Genomic DNA, 15,854 nt, shown 5'->3' on the forward strand with positions numbered 1-15,854 from the left:
TCCACTTCTTCCCCATGGCTGCACAGGCTGGGGACCACAGGTTAATACAAGGACCTGTGGAAAGCATGCCAGATCCAAGCTATCACACCCGTGGAGACTGGAGTCAATGCTGTTTTCTAGGTGCCTTCTTAATAGGCCCATAATTCAGTATGACAGAGTATCACCAGCTATAACCTAACGAGGCACAGGAGAGAGATGTCATCCATAAGCCCATAAAGAAACAGCATTCCAGAACTTATCCCTTAAGGTTCTAAAAAGTCAGTTTCTTAATGAAATAATTGTATGCTAGGGAAGCAAGCAATCTGAAATTCTTTTTAATACAATATCTAATTTGTTTCACTTCTTTCCCTTACATGTATTTCTGTGAACCTTCCTTCAGAGAACAATTTTAGAAAGCATTACGATTTGAAGAAGCTGTAAATCAAATGCTAGAGATAAGACACAATAAAGGCGAATAGGAGTGCTTGTGGTAAAATTGTGCATGTGATTTATTTCCATGCAAAGGATCAATGTTGCCTAGACATTTATTAAAAGGTTTTATGATGTGTTTTGAAGGGGGTACTTTAGAATATTTTCTGTCCACTGCAACTTTAAATTCAGTCTTCATTCCACAAAATCAAAGGTGAAATGAAAAAGCAACCTCTAAGAGTAATAGAGGAAAGTTGATGGTTAGATATTGACATAACCTGTACTTTCTTCTAGCTGAGAAACCATAGCCACATATTGTCAGGCTCTTAATCTGATAAATTGTTTTATGATGCACCTTGCTTCTTGCCCCTAATCCTTTTCTGGGAGGACCAAATTTGACATGCTAAATATTCACCCACACTCACCAGTAAATGCAGTTCTCTGATTGCTCAGCCCGGCAATCTGCTCAGAACTGTTATTTAATACAAATGTGCATAGCTCGTGGCTTTAAGAATTCATTTTTACATCCAGTATATATGTCTCAGAACTCTTCTGGACATATAACCTGGAACGAGGCATATTCTCATCCTCAAAAGCCATTTCTCTGGGATGGGGTAAGTCAATAGTGGGAAACAGACAAGAAAATAGGCAGCAAGAAAGCACAATTCTAATCTCTGGCATCAGACATAAAGGGCACTTTTGGACTACTAAGGTTAAGCGTCACATTGAGGGTTTGCCAGATGGAAAACACTAAACTGCAGGTACACTGCAGCCACAACCTCCTACCCACTCTTTACTTTGCTATGCTAATTTATCCCTGAACATAGGAGCATGTTACATTCATCTCTTCAGCAAGTTTCTTTAGATTTTGATCTAGTAAAGCAGAGGAGGTTTGAACGGGTGTTGCTTGGTAAGTGCATCAGACAGACCTTTTCTAGAAGACAAAGAAAAGAAAGAGGAGCCAGAATGATGTCAGTCATTCTCTTGCTAGAAAACTTTCCAGGTGCTGCCCATTGTATCTAAGCTTTTTTTATTGTAATTATTAAAAGGGTTACATGATATTTGCCAGATAGAAGGTGCATTAATTCACATACATTGATATCCTTTCACATGTCTTGGTACCCATTACCCTCCCTCCCACACCCCCCACCCATCTTGGTTTTCCCCCCTTCCCTATCAAATTTCAAATAACCAAATACAAATAAATTCAATATATCAGATAACAAAGTGAGATACTGTAACAATATGAGATACCCAAGGGACAGCAAAGGAGATGAGAGATAACATAGTACATTAAGGGCAACAATCATTTGTTATATGGCTTTTGTTTCAATATCCTGGAGGTCCTTTCAATTAGCTTCATACTATATGGCCTTATGTATCAAGATTTTATTCTATTGCAGATCTCTGCTAGTAGAGCCCAAGGTTTCTACTGATTATGACAAATGAGGGAAACCATTGAGCCTAAGTTCCTTTGAGTCTGGCTTACTTCACTTAATATGATTTTTTCTAAGCCTTTCCATTTCTACGCTCTTAAGAAGCACTTGTTTGAGTTCTATCCTAACCCCAGATTTAGGAGTTTGCTTTAATTTGGGGCAAGAGACATCTAACATATACAATTTCATGTGACAGACAAATTCAAGTGACTTCCTGAGCCTGTAAATTTAAGTATATTTTAAGGTAAATACTAGCAATTTTCTGGGCAAGTACAAAAAGCAGTTTCCTTGAAGCTCAGAGCAAGACAAAGAGACTATCACAGCATTATTGTTTTGGAAGCACAAGCCAGGCATTAGAGGAAGAAAGAAAGAGAATCCAATATGGAGAAAAGATGGCACAATTAATTTTTTTTCTATCTGGTGCTTTTTATTTCTTAATATTTTTCAGTACTGGTCCAATTCAGAAGCAATTTACTAAACAATTAAAATAAGAAGCCTTAACATATCTGATTATAATCCAATAGCATTACTTGTGGATCTCAAGATAATGTACATCTTTGAGATTCTAAGATGGCAAAATGATTATCCGTAATAAATAACCTGATTACATCTTAATAAACAGAAAGTGATTTATTTAAGCTATTAGAAACAATAACTGATTTCTGGTATGTAAAAGAATAAATAACTACTATATACAAGAATTATCAGTAATAAATAACCTGATTACATCTTACTACACAGAAAGTGATTTATTTAAGCTATTAGAAACAATAACTGATCTCTAGTATATAAAAGAATAAATAACTATTATATATAAGGAAATTCTATTTGAAAACAAAGGCAAAAGGACTTCAATTTAAATATTGCCAAGAAATATAGAATATATTAATCAAAAATTTACAGGATGCATATAAAACTAAAAGTATTGAAAGATAAAGAGCATATAAATTGTGCAAAAATAACTTCCCATTTCAAAAGCCCAGTATTTAAATTATAAAAATGATTGTATAAATTTCACACAATTACACATGAAGTTCAAGAGAATGGTATAGCCTTTTCTAAACAGAACGAAAAAATGATAAGGGGAAAACACCATATATTGTCAGGAGCTGGTGGCTCAGGCCTATAATCCTAACTACTCAGGGGATAGAGATCTGGTGATCAGAGTTCAAAGCCAGCCTCAAGGAAAGTTCATAAAACTCTTATCTCTAATTAACCACCAAAAAGCCAGAGGTAGAGCTGTGGCTTAACCTAGAGCACTAGCCTTGAAACAAAAACATCCTAAGATGGGCCTCCTCCTCTTCTACCCTGCCCCCCAAAAATATTGCCTTATATTCCATGTTTTTATGAAGAAGAAAAAAATCATCAATTCTATTTAAAAGAAAAAGGCTGAAGTATTAAAAAATTGAAAGTAAAAAACAAAAGGATTAAAACAAGGGGAGAGGGACAGGAAGGGGAAAATAGGGGAGAATAAAAGGGGGTGCCATGGACCAAGAAGCACTGTGCTTCAACTGTACAATAATGAGTTTACTTTGTAAAATTTCACTCTATCGTCAGGGTGATGTACAGAGGGGTGATAGCTAACAATCGTAATTTTTAAAATCAGGCAAAAGCTAACTTTCTCAATTACATAACACTTATTCATAGCAGTAAAGATGAACAAACCACTTGAGACATAGGCAAGAACCTAAAATTAGCTTCTGAGGGGGAAAAATGTACTTTTCAATTCATACATGAAAAGATGCCCCGCCAAGAAAAAAAAAACACCACAAAACTTTCACATCGAGAGTAAAAGACAATAGAGAAAAGACTGATATATAAATTATACTACTAATCCTTAAACTCAGTACTGGTCAAATGAACAACTTAATTGAGAAATGGGCAAAGATCCAAACAACCCTTACCCAGAAAAGACAGGTGAAGGGCACAGAGACAAAATAAAGGGTGAGCAACATTGGAGTCGGGAGGAAACTGCCAATCAAAACCATGCCCTACCATGCCACACTGGTGAGAACACGCAAAGTCCATGCCACTGACACAATGCAGGCAGCACCTGTGGAGTAGACTCTTTGCCTTCTACTGCTGATGGAAGTGAAAAATGGAGCGGCTACTTTGGAAGAAAGTTCTGACAGAGCTAAACATATGCTGACTGTAGATTCCAGCAATCACATCCTTTGTTATTTACTCAAGGAAGTTCAATATTCATGTCCAGGAATCTTTACAACATTCAGAAACTTCACCTTGTCTCCAGAGTACCAGGATGTGCTCTGTAAGATGGCTAAAAACTCTGCTCTGTCCTCTACCACTGGTGTGTAGGCAGAGGAACACAAGCTTCCTTTAGCATGTAGGACACAGAACTTACCCACAAGAGATGATTTCAAGTGAAGGGAGACTAGTTAGGAAATGAGTTACCTATAAAGGAACCAAGTGAAATAAATATAAAGCTGGATGGATTCATTATTTAAATATATATACATTGTATGACTTCTTATACCACTGAGTTAAACAAAAAGCAACTTGAGATTTAGTAACCAAATAAGCAGTCTTAACAACTCATGTAGGAGGTTTTTAAAATGTGTCATGAGGAGCCGGGAGTTTAACCTAATGACCTAGCATGCATGAGGCCCTTGGTTCAATTCCTTGGTACATAGAAAAAAAGCCAGAAGTGGTGCTGTGGCTCTAGCCTTGAGAAAGGTCAAGGACAGTGCTCAGGCTCTGAGTTCAAGCCCCAGGACTGGCCAAAAAATAATGTGTCATGATACATCAATGGGATTCGCTTCTATCATATGCCTAATGATAATCACTGGTTAGGGGGCTCCAGTTGTAACCAAATACCACAGACTGCATGGATTAAAACAAACAAACAAAAAACTTGGCCAGCTGCTGGAGGTGTACTTCTATAAACCTATCTACTCTGGAAACTGACGTCTGAGGACTGTAGCTAGCCAGGGCAGGAAAGTCTGTGTGACTCTTACCTCCAACGAACCACCAAAAGGCTGGCAGTAGAGCTGTGGCTCAAGCGGTAGAGCAAAAACTCTGAGCAAAACAGCTAAAGAACAGCACCAAGGTCCTGAGAAGTCAACCCCCTTACCAGCAACATTCCTTTTTTCATAGTTCTGGAGGTTAGAAGCTGAAATTCATGGTGTCTGCAGTCTTGTTTTCCCCTGGGTCCCTCTCCTTGACTTGCAGGTAGCTGCTTTCTTACTGTGTCCTCATAGGACATTCCTCTGCCATATGTGTACAACTCTGCTGTCTCCTTCTCTATGTATTTTGGGTCAGAACCCCAACCACATGACCTCATGTAGCCTGAGTTCACCCCTACACAGTCACATGGGGGTTAGTACATCAGTGTAAAAATCTTGGAAGGACACAGTTCAATCCATAACAAATCCTAGGCCTAACCTAACTAGATTTATACCATCTCTCTTCTGCAGAGCCCCTGTGTTCTAAGATGCGATGCATATCTCTGTGGGTAAAATATAGTATATATGATCTTGTTCTTCTCCACACCATCCAATAAATCATAAAATCTGTTGCTTGGAATTACTATGCCTTTTTTTCTTTTTGTTTACTAAATTTATTTTTCCTAGTTCCAAATAGGTAGGCAAAGGTGTTTCAATTCAACATGTTGATTTATGAGTACAATGTATCTTTTTATATTCTGGTTACATTATAGTAGAAAGCATTTTATTTATGTATTTATGCATCTTGATCGATGACAGCCTCACCATCTTTCTTCCCCCTATCTTTTCCAACCCCACACATCCTTTCAAATTACCTGCTCCATTTTCACAGATGTCTGTTTATTATCCCTCTCCCCTTAAAATCGAATCCACTTTAACAACTTCCTGGCATTAAAAGATACCTACACACCCATGTTTACTCTTCACTATTCACCATAACCAAGTTATTCTTCATATCCAAACGATGTAGACTAGATGCTCTACCATGGACACACCACGGATGTGCTGTATATTCAAAATGCAATGATGTTCACATAACAGAAAGATGTCCCCCACTCAGAACTGTTGAAGCAACCTCATAGGTTATCTGAGGCCAAGACAAAATAATTCCTGTGATAATCTCAGCACTTTCTCACCATGTAGTAACCCCTTGTCTCCCCTACCTCCGTCTCTTCTGATTTCCTGCCCTAACATCTTCAGAGTCTTCTCATCACTCACACCTGTCCCCAAATTAGTCTTTATTGCCTCTGTCACATCATCTAACTTTGTGATTCACATTCTTGAGTGTACTTTAGATTTGTGAGGTGTGAGTGAGACCTCCCTCGTCCTTAAATCTTTGCATTTCTCTCCTTGTCCAAAGCACTGCAATTGTCTGTCATTAATATGTAAAATTGAAATAAAACCATGACTTATAGGAAAATAATAACCAGCCCAATCCATCCATAACTTCTCCTCCCTAGAGGGTGAAGTTCAAATTTCTAAACATATACTATACTAAAAGTAACATGAATAAATTAATTGAAACATGGTAATCATGGCCAAACAAATCCCCTTGGATTTTGGAGTATATTAAAGAATAGTTTAACATAATGAAAGCATGGCCTGTCAATGAATAAGTTCATAAAGTGACTTCAAATGTGGAAGGAATGGAGGAGATAAAGAATTGTCACTTAACCTTCAAGGGGATATGCTGTGGTGTGTGTGTGTGTGTGTGTGTGTGTGTGTGTGTGTGTGTGTAAACTCAATCTGTGCATACATTTCCAAAAGCTGGGAAACAAAAAAATGAGGCAGCTATATTTTCAAACAATTTGATTTAGTGTATATATATATGTGTATATTTGTATCAATATGTGTATATATACGTCCATATATCTATATCCATCAAAGCGTTTTCCCAGGTGCTTTAATTTGAAAGAGTCGCAGTCATGAGCTCCCAAATTGTTCCCCCTACAAAGTGTCCTCAAAGTCTAGAAAAACAAGAAACTCGTGTGTGTGTGTGTGTGTGTGTGTGTGTATTTTCTGTCTGCTCCAAAAAGGATTTCATGCTAATCACAGAATAAAAGAGAATGTACTTTTAGCCAGGAACAAGTAAGGCTCCAGGATCAGCTGAATGTCCCGTATCCTTGTCAGAGCATACAGCACTGTGACCTCAGTGGTCATGTGTTTGTCAGAAGAGAGACAGGATCCACAGGCGATATAAAGTAAGCATAGCTACTCAGAGAAATCCAGCTGTGGTGGGCTCTACCATCAGGAGGCTATTTTGCCTTCCAGGGAAAAGAAAATAAAGAAAAAGTATGGAAGGTTTTATGAATTTTCTGTGTTACATATGATTACCGAGTTTGCTGATAGCTCTCATAGGTCAGAAATCCAGCAGATGTTGCTAAATTCTCTGCTCATTGTAGTGCGATATAATTACCTAAAATTAGATGTGGAACAGGGTGAGTTGTCATCAGGAAGAGTTCGGTAGAATCCTGTTTGGAGGGCCTTCTTGTTAGCAGAATTCAGTTCCATGCTGGTAGAACTGAGGTGCCTATTTTCATGTTGGCTCACTCAGTTGGAACCACTCTCTACACTGCAACAGGGAACCCTTTTTTCTATTTCCATGGCCCCTTCCACTTCCCAGCCAGCAATCCTATGCTCAGCCCTTCTCACTTTGTATCTCTGACTTCCTCTCCCCTTCTCTCCCCTATATGTCACCTATATGTGATTGGTTCTCTCGCTCCTTACAATATCCTTTTCGTGAAGTAAACTTATACACACATCATAGTCGAATCACAAGAGAAAGTCAATACTGTGTTTACTGCAGAAGCAGGAAGCCATAGTATCTATGAGAGTACCAACTGCCAAAATATCTCCTGGGACTCAGAACTCATCCCAAAGTTTCTAACTTCCCCCGGAAAAAGAAATCCCTCTCAGAGGTGTGTATTACCCCGAATACACAGCGCTGCCCTGTCTTAAGTGCCTTGGCCCCTGTTAGTGGCTAAGTTCACTCTTTTCCTAATCAGACATATATCAGAACTCCTTGTAGACACCTCACACCTTTGAATGAGACCCTTCCCGAAAGATTGCCCAGCTAATAAAGATTCATTTCCCCTCCAGGAAAAAGTGAGCAAAATGTATGTTCTGGGCTCTGACCCTACCAGCTTGGTGACCCTCTGATTGGCCCCGTTGATGGCTTCTTGTTCCTCATCTATAATTTGAGTACTGTATTAGACAATCTGCTTATGTAATTTTTCTCAGTCAAGGTGAGAGGTTAGATAACAATGAAGATAGGTAACAACTTGGCTTAATTTAGAGCACCTACCTCATTCCAGACTTTGTGCTCCATGGTCTAGACTCATGGGTTCTTTTAGCTCTCAGAACTCAGCCAAAGCAGCTCAGCAAAGTTTCCCTGTATTGCCCATTTGAAGCATGGAGAGGAAAGGAAAAGAATGTGAGCATTAGAGATCTGAGCAGGCAGACCTTGTCCCTGCCCTCGTTCATACATCCTCTCCTATCCCAAGAAATTTCAACTTCCATTCTTGAATGTTAAATCTCTTTGCAAATAAGGAATAAGGAACTTTTGTTGGTTATCATGTTGTGTAAAATCTACTTCAGACTGATGGCTAGCATCAGATTTTTCAGTGAATTGCCAAAGCAAAGAAAGTCTGCAAATTCAAATCTAAGGTGCCTTAAACTTTAGGGCCAATCATTGATCTTCATAATACCAACTGAAAAAAAAAAGCTTTGCAATTGTAAGTACAACATGCATCAGTAATCAGCTGCACCTTGATTTCAAATGTGCAATGGATGACTTAGAAGAGATGAAATAATCACAAACTGGGAAGGCATGGCACTTCTAATGAGTTGTTTCTCCACTCCTGCTGTTTGGCACTAAACATTCTCATTCTTTTAAAGACATTTGAATACATAGCTTCCGAATTAACTCTTAATTTGAATGGACTTCTCGATCCTTCCCAAATTCTACTGGAGTAGAATTTACTATTCCAGTCCAGAGATCTATATCATCTGCCCTTCCTTCACGAATTTCAGTGACAAAACACCAGGCCTTGATCATTTCTTCCACTTTCACTCTTGTAAAGGTTCTCATATACAGGTAAATTTCATAAAATGTTCAACTTTAATAAACTCCCATGCCTTTCTCTCATTGGTTGGCTCATATATGAATTCAGTTGCTAGATCCAAAGAGCCCACATGAAAAGAAGGAGGGATATATAAAGAACTTCCCTTTCCCTCTCTCTACTAAAGTATATATGCAACTCGTTTTCTTTAACTAATTATTGAACTGATTTGGTTTATCAAGGTGGCTTCAAGGCATATTGGATTACCTAGTAGATTTTAAGACACAAAAGATATTGAAATTACCAATGTCTGATCTAACCTTATACTTTAGATGGTGGGTAATAAACTGCTCACTACTTCTTTGCATCTGATTTTTCAATTCTACTGTCCATCATGGAGTCTCACACCTGTCATTTATCAGCAGATTCCAGTTATCTGGATGAGGCAAACAGACCAAGCCTTAGCGAAGTCAAGAATTTCAATTTCTGATATCACTAAGTCAACTTTTAGGGGAAAGTAAGCCTTTCTGTAATTACCTATTCTGGGTGTCCAGTGCTGGAGCCAAGGTGGGTGTATGCGGGGGGGCAACTCAGAATGACGGCCCCAATGGGGAGGTTCCACGTGGACTCAGGATATAGGAACTGAGTTCCTATATCACAATGAGCATAATATGGCCACAGTCCTATGAGAAAGGCTGTGTATACACTCTGTGGTTTGTGTCTACCTGAAGGAAGAAAATTGAGACTGAGCCTTTAGAAGAAGCAGCTCAGATAGCTCTTTGAAATCTCCTCTATCACCCACAGTGTGCATGCGCAATTTACATTCAACATTATACTTCTTTGTTTTGAAAAATAAAGTGTTTTAGCCCAAACTCTGAATAGCATCAGGCACCATTACTGCTGGGCGTGCAGAGTAGCCTCCAAGAATGAGCACCCCCACCTTAAAAGCCTGGCGGAACTAGGCCAGCACGCCTGTAGGACTGTGTGACTAGACACTGTTGAATATTTTTAGAACAGCCTCATCTTTCATGCAGTGATACTGGGCAAAGGAAAGGTAAAATTTCAATCCTGTGGAAGAGAGCAAAAGAACAGGAATAAGAGAGAGAACATGAGAGCTTACCCCACACCTATTAATTCCCCTCCCAAATCCCTGCCAATATCCTACCGAATCCTCTACACATTCCCACCAGCTACCAGTTTGGAATCTGTTGAGCCATAGGGAGGGTTTGTTGGTTGGTTGGTTGGCTAGTTGGCTCTTTTTGTGTGTGTGTGCTGGAAGCATTTATGAGCACAATGTACACAGCAGAAATGTCAGGGTTTCATTGGAGACAGGGGGCTCTGTCCAACCCAGTGCACAGTGGTTAGAATAAAAACAGTTGACATGGCACAAGCCACAGAGCAAAGGAAACATATCTGACCTGAGGAGACAAGCAGTCTCCCAGAGGTGTCCGGGCCTCAGCTTCAGCCCCAGTGAAACTATTTTAGTTGAGTCTTTGTGTCACAATCAACAAACCACAGACAATCTGTCTGCTCTCAACCTCAAATGTGTCTTAAACAAGAAAGCAGGATGTCAAACCTTCTTTTTTTTTTTGGCCAGTCCTGGGCTTGAGCTCAGGGCCTGAGCACTGTTATTGGGCTTTTCTCAAGGCTAGCCACTTGAGCTACAGCACCACTTTCCAGCCTTTTTCTATGCATGTGGTACCAAGGAATCAAACCTGGGTCTTTGTGCATGCTAGGCAGGCACTCTACCACTAGGCCAAACTCCCGGCCCCTCAAATCTTCTTGAGACTGAGCAACCATTACTACTTCTAGGAAAATGTTTTCTGCAGCCACTGTTACCTCTGTTTTCATATTAGCAGTCCAGTGCTTAGAAAACTTGGCAATTCAGTTTAGCACAAAGACAAATATCTAGATAGAATTTTGTGGAGTTTTAAATGGTATATTTTCCCTGTGACCTTAGAAACTTCTGAAAAGTAGTCTAATTTTTCTGGTCCATAAACCTGTTCTCTTAATTTAAATTAGTTTTAGCTGCATTTTCAATTTACATTTTATTTACATAAAATCTGTACACATTAGTGGGATGCCATGTGATGTTTCAGTTTATACTTGTGTAATGCTTAAGTCAGGATAAGCATATTTTCAGATATTTATCATTTCTTTATGGTGAGTACATGCAAAATTCTTTTTTCTGGCCTTATGAAATTTACATTTTCACTCTCTGTTAGCACTCAAATGAACAATAGCATAAAAGAACCCCTTACTCCTATCTAACTGTTTCTATCTTCCTTTTATTATGTCATTTGTTTTAAAACAAACAACAAATCTCTTCCTTGAAAAGAGTGTGAATAGCCAGCTCATTGTAGCCCAGCCTGAGAAAATCAGTTTAATCATACTATATTTTCCAGACTTATAACACTATTAAAATTATAGTTTTCATTTTCCATCCAGTAACATAGTCTAAGAAAATTGTGGGCATTTTAAAACTAGAATTAGGAGTCAGCAATATTAACAGTTGTCGCTGATCATAAGGAGAATATGATCTAGCTGGCCAAGTTTTCTGTGACCTTTGCCCAGACAGAAATTTGACAAAGAAAACTCCATAATGTGAAGGAATTTTACAGTCCTGACTATGCTTTTAAGAGTTAGCGACTTTAGCTGGGGCATGTGGCTCACCCCTGTAATCCTAGCTACTCAGGAGGCTGAGATCTGAGGATCAAGGTTCAAAGCCAGCCCAGGCACAAAAGGACCTGAGACTCTTATCTCCAATTAACCTCTAGAAAATGGAAAGTGGGGCTTGACTCCAAGGGTAGGGCAGTAGCCTTGAACTGAAGAGCTCAGGGACAATGCCCAGGCCAAGGAATAGGGCAATAGCCTTGAGCTGAAGAGCACAGGGACAGTTCCCAGGCCCAGAGTTCAAGCCCCTTGACCCCCCCCCCACACAAAATAGCTCGTGACTTTTTCCTAGTTACCCAGTTAAGAGACTGGACCAGCCTGAGGATCTACATTCAGATATTTTTAAAAATCATCTATCTAACCAATGGATGGGACCTACAAACAGATGAGGAAAGAAAGAGTTCTCCAAGGTAAAGGAAGCATATTAATATTCTAGGATCCATCTTTGCCCTAAACTCACCAATCCCTGCCATGTCTTACTCTGATTCTTATAATCAGATGAGATGTGTTATGGCTTGGTATGAAATATCCATTATAGTCCATGGGCTTTTGGGGAGGTGATTGGAGCAGTGGATTAATTTATGGATTAATTCCTGGATCCTGATAGTGACATTAGTAAGAGGTGGTAAAGAGTAGGAGTTAGAACATAAAAAGCAAGAAGTAGGTCAGTGAAGAGGGAGGTGGTGCTTGGGGCTATTTCTTGCCCTTCTTATAGTCCCTTTTCTGTTCCCTGTGTACTATGAGGTAAATAGCATTCTGCCATGTCCTGCTCCTGCTCCCATGATGTTCTGCTCAGGTGATGGGCCATGCAATCATAAACCAAGCCACCAAAATCATGAGTCAAAACAAATTATTGGGCTGGGAAGGTGACTTAGTGGTGCTCACCTAGCATTCATATAGCCCTGGGTTTGACTCCTCACTACCACATGAAGAGAAAAAGCTAGAAGTAGCATTGTAGCTTAAGTGGTAGAGTACTAGCCTTGAACAAAAAGAAACTCAGGGAGAGATCGGCGGAAGATGGCGGCGGTTCAGGGTGGGATGTACTGAGCTCCTGCCAAGATTCATATACTGGCAGTGCAGGAGACAGTCCTCTAACAGAAATTGATCCTAAGTAAGCTTTAGGACCACAGAATACTCAGGCAGAGAGGAAAAAAGGAAGAATACCAGCACAAAAAGAGAGCATGGAGCTCTGCCATGGAGCGGCCTGGGAGACAAAGGCTCTTCTGAATCAGAGCAGAGAAAGTGCTCCACAGCAGCGCAGACCCACTGGCTGCAGACAGAGCCACACAGAGCCTGGGCGCCCACACCTGGCCCTGCACGGACCTGCGAGCTTCACGGAACCGGAGAATCCAGCAATGTGTGAGTAGCTCCGAGAAGTTTCCACTTCTGCTCCTGGAACGGCATTGGGAGGGAGTCCCTCCCCCACCAGCTGAGAGCAGCGCCATCTTGACTGCTGGCAATGACCCAGGCCAAAGCAATTGGAGTCTGAGAGGTGTTGCTGACAGCGCCACCTAACTGGCAAAGGATTTCCCGGAGATCCCTTAGCCAGAAATCCGGCCCAAGCACTGCTGAAGTCCATCCCCCTGTGCTGCCCACAGACCTGGTAAACAAAGCCACCCACGGATCTTTCAACTTTGTTCTACCAACAAGCAATCTCATCCGAAAAACCACAAAGCCAAATCAAAAGAGAAAAAAACTTTGTGAACTGTTTAGATCCCGAATTTAGTAGAGACACAAGTTTCCTATCCTGCCCCCCCACCAAAAAAAAAAATCTGAAGAATACCCTTTTTTAATTTTTTTACCCCATTTCATTTGCATTTTTAAATGAATGTTCTTATTTTTCTCTTTGCCATTTAACCTACACCTTTTTTTCTAATGTTATGATTCATTCCTTTTTTTTCTCTTTTTTTCTTTTTTTCTCCTCTCTTTTCCTGCAATCCTGCTGTCACTGTGGTTGTTCCTAGAAACACAGTGACAGCTCTGGGTACAGTCTGAATAAAAACGATATCCATATTGATACAGTCACCTGCTTTTTAAACTCCGGGTTCTCAACCCTAGTATCTCTTGGGTAAGAACTCAGAACAGTGAGGAATCCCCCCCACCTTTTTCCTTTTTTTCTTTTTTTTGTTTTTGTTTTTGTTTTGTTTTTGTTTTCATTGTGTGTGTGTGTGTGTGTGTGTGGGTGTGGGTGGGTGGGTGGGTGTGTTCTGTTTTATTTTGTTGCTGTTTTGTTTTTTCCTTTTTTTTTCTTTTCTTACTTAAATTGGTATCACTGAAATCTCCTATATCAACCTCTCTCTTTTCTCTATATATTCTTCTTATTACTCTTCTTATTTTGATAAGTTTTATCTAAGTTCATCTAAACTTTCCACACAAATACTCTTCCTGTCTATCACCTTAGGTCAGTTATCCTTACACGATACCCTTTCTTCATTACTATAATATTCTTACACTCCTGTATTATTCTTTTCCTACCTGCCTTGTCCTCTTTCATATTATTTTTCTATCTCTGGTCCTCTGTTCATCCTTCAACTTTTATAATGCATGGATCTACATTTGATGGTTGTTGAGCAATGCTGTGTATCTCGGCGTTCAGTTATACTCTAGGTCCAGAGGGACTTAAATACAATAAAGATTGGATTGAGGGGCTTATTGTTTTGGTCATAAATAGGTCACCTGTGATTATAATAGATTTGTATGTAAGTGTACAAAAAGAGAGAGTGTTATTACCGATCTAAAAGAGCTAATATCTATTGTCAGCCAACTAAAAAGGTATAGGATGCCCACTCTCTCCACTCCTCTTTAACATAGTATTAGAATTCCTAGCCAGTGCAATAAGGCAAGAAGCAAGCATAAAGGGGATCCAAATAGGGAAAGAAGAAGTAAAACTTTCCCTCTTTGCAGATGACATGATCCTGTATTTAAAGAATCCTATAGACTCTACTCCCAAGCTCCTTGAGCTGATTCAAAACTTTGGAAGGGTAGCAGGCTATAAAATCAACCCTCAAAAATCAACTGCCTTCCTCTATGCCAACAGTGAGAGGAACGAGGCAATAATCAGGAAAGCAACTCCTTTTGCAATAGCCTCAAAGAAGAAAAAGTACCTAGGAATTACCTTAACTAAGAATGTAAAGGACGTTTTTGATGAAAACTTTAAAACCCTACAAAAGGAAATTAAAGCAGAACTGAGGAAATGGAAAAACCTCCCATGCTCCTGGATTGGAAGAATCAACATTATGAAAATGACAATCTTGCCAAGGGCTATCTACAAATTCAACACAATACCCATCAATATCCCAATGTCATTATTTAAAGAAATAGAAGAGGCAATCCAGAATTTCATATGGAATAAAAAAAGAACCCGTATAGCAAAAACACTTCTTAGCAGAAAGAACATCTCAGGAGGAATTTCAATACCAAACTTTAGACTCTATTACAGAGCTATAATTATCAAAACAGCTTGGTACTGGCATAAGAACAGGCCTGAAGACCAATGGAATAGAACTGAGGACCCAGATATTAAAACACAGACCTATGGCCACCTAATCTTTGACAAGGGAGCCAAAAAAATAGAATGGAAGAAAGACAGCCTTTTCAACAAGTGGTGCTGGCAGAACTGGTTAAGCACCTGCAGAAAACTAAAGTTGGATCCTTCTTTGTCACCCTGTATTAGAATTAACTCCAAATGGATCAAAGACCTTGAGGTAAATGCCAACACTCTGAAAACTTTGCAAGAAGGAATAGGAGATACACTAGACCTCCTTGGCACAGGTTGAAACTTTCTTAATAAGGACCAAGAATCACAACAAATCAGAGAAAGGCTGGATAAGTGGGACTGCATTAAACTGCAGAGCTTTTGTATGGCAAAGAACATAGCTAGTAAACTAATTAGGAAGCCTACAGAATGGAAGAAGATCTTCACCAACCAAACAATGGACAAAGGCTTCATATCTAAAATATATCAACAGCTCAAAAAATTAAATCAATCCAAAACTAATCTCCAAAGTAACAACCATCCCATTAAAAGATGGGACAAAAACTTGAAGAGAGTCTTCTCTGAAGAAGAAACAAAAATGGCCAATAGACACATGAAGAAATGCTCAACATCTCTTGTCATAAAAGAAATGCAAATCAAAACAACTCTAAGATTCCACCTCACTCCAGTTAGAATGGCCAGATTCAAGAAAACTAATAACAACAGATGCTGGAGGGGATGTGGCCAGGAGGGATCACTACTACACTGTTGGTGGGAATGCAAACTCATTCAACCACTATGGAAAGCAGTATGGCAGTGCCTCAAAAGACTAAACATA

The 15,854-nt window shown here is 39.5% G+C and overlaps 1 protein-coding gene across 1 annotated transcript in view; it reads left to right on the top strand.

Annotated features, from left to right (window-relative positions):
* The window catches only part of Hecw1 (HECT, C2 and WW domain containing E3 ubiquitin protein ligase 1), a 277,245-nt gene that overhangs the window by 157,405 nt on the left and 103,986 nt on the right, over nt 1-15,854 (top strand). The window lies entirely within an intron of this gene.

This window comes from Megascapheus bottae, chromosome 5, assembly GCF_031878675.1.
Source record: "Megascapheus bottae isolate mThoBot1 chromosome 5, mThoBot2.hap1, whole genome shotgun sequence".
Lineage (NCBI taxonomy): Eukaryota > Metazoa > Chordata > Mammalia > Rodentia > Geomyidae > Megascapheus > Megascapheus bottae.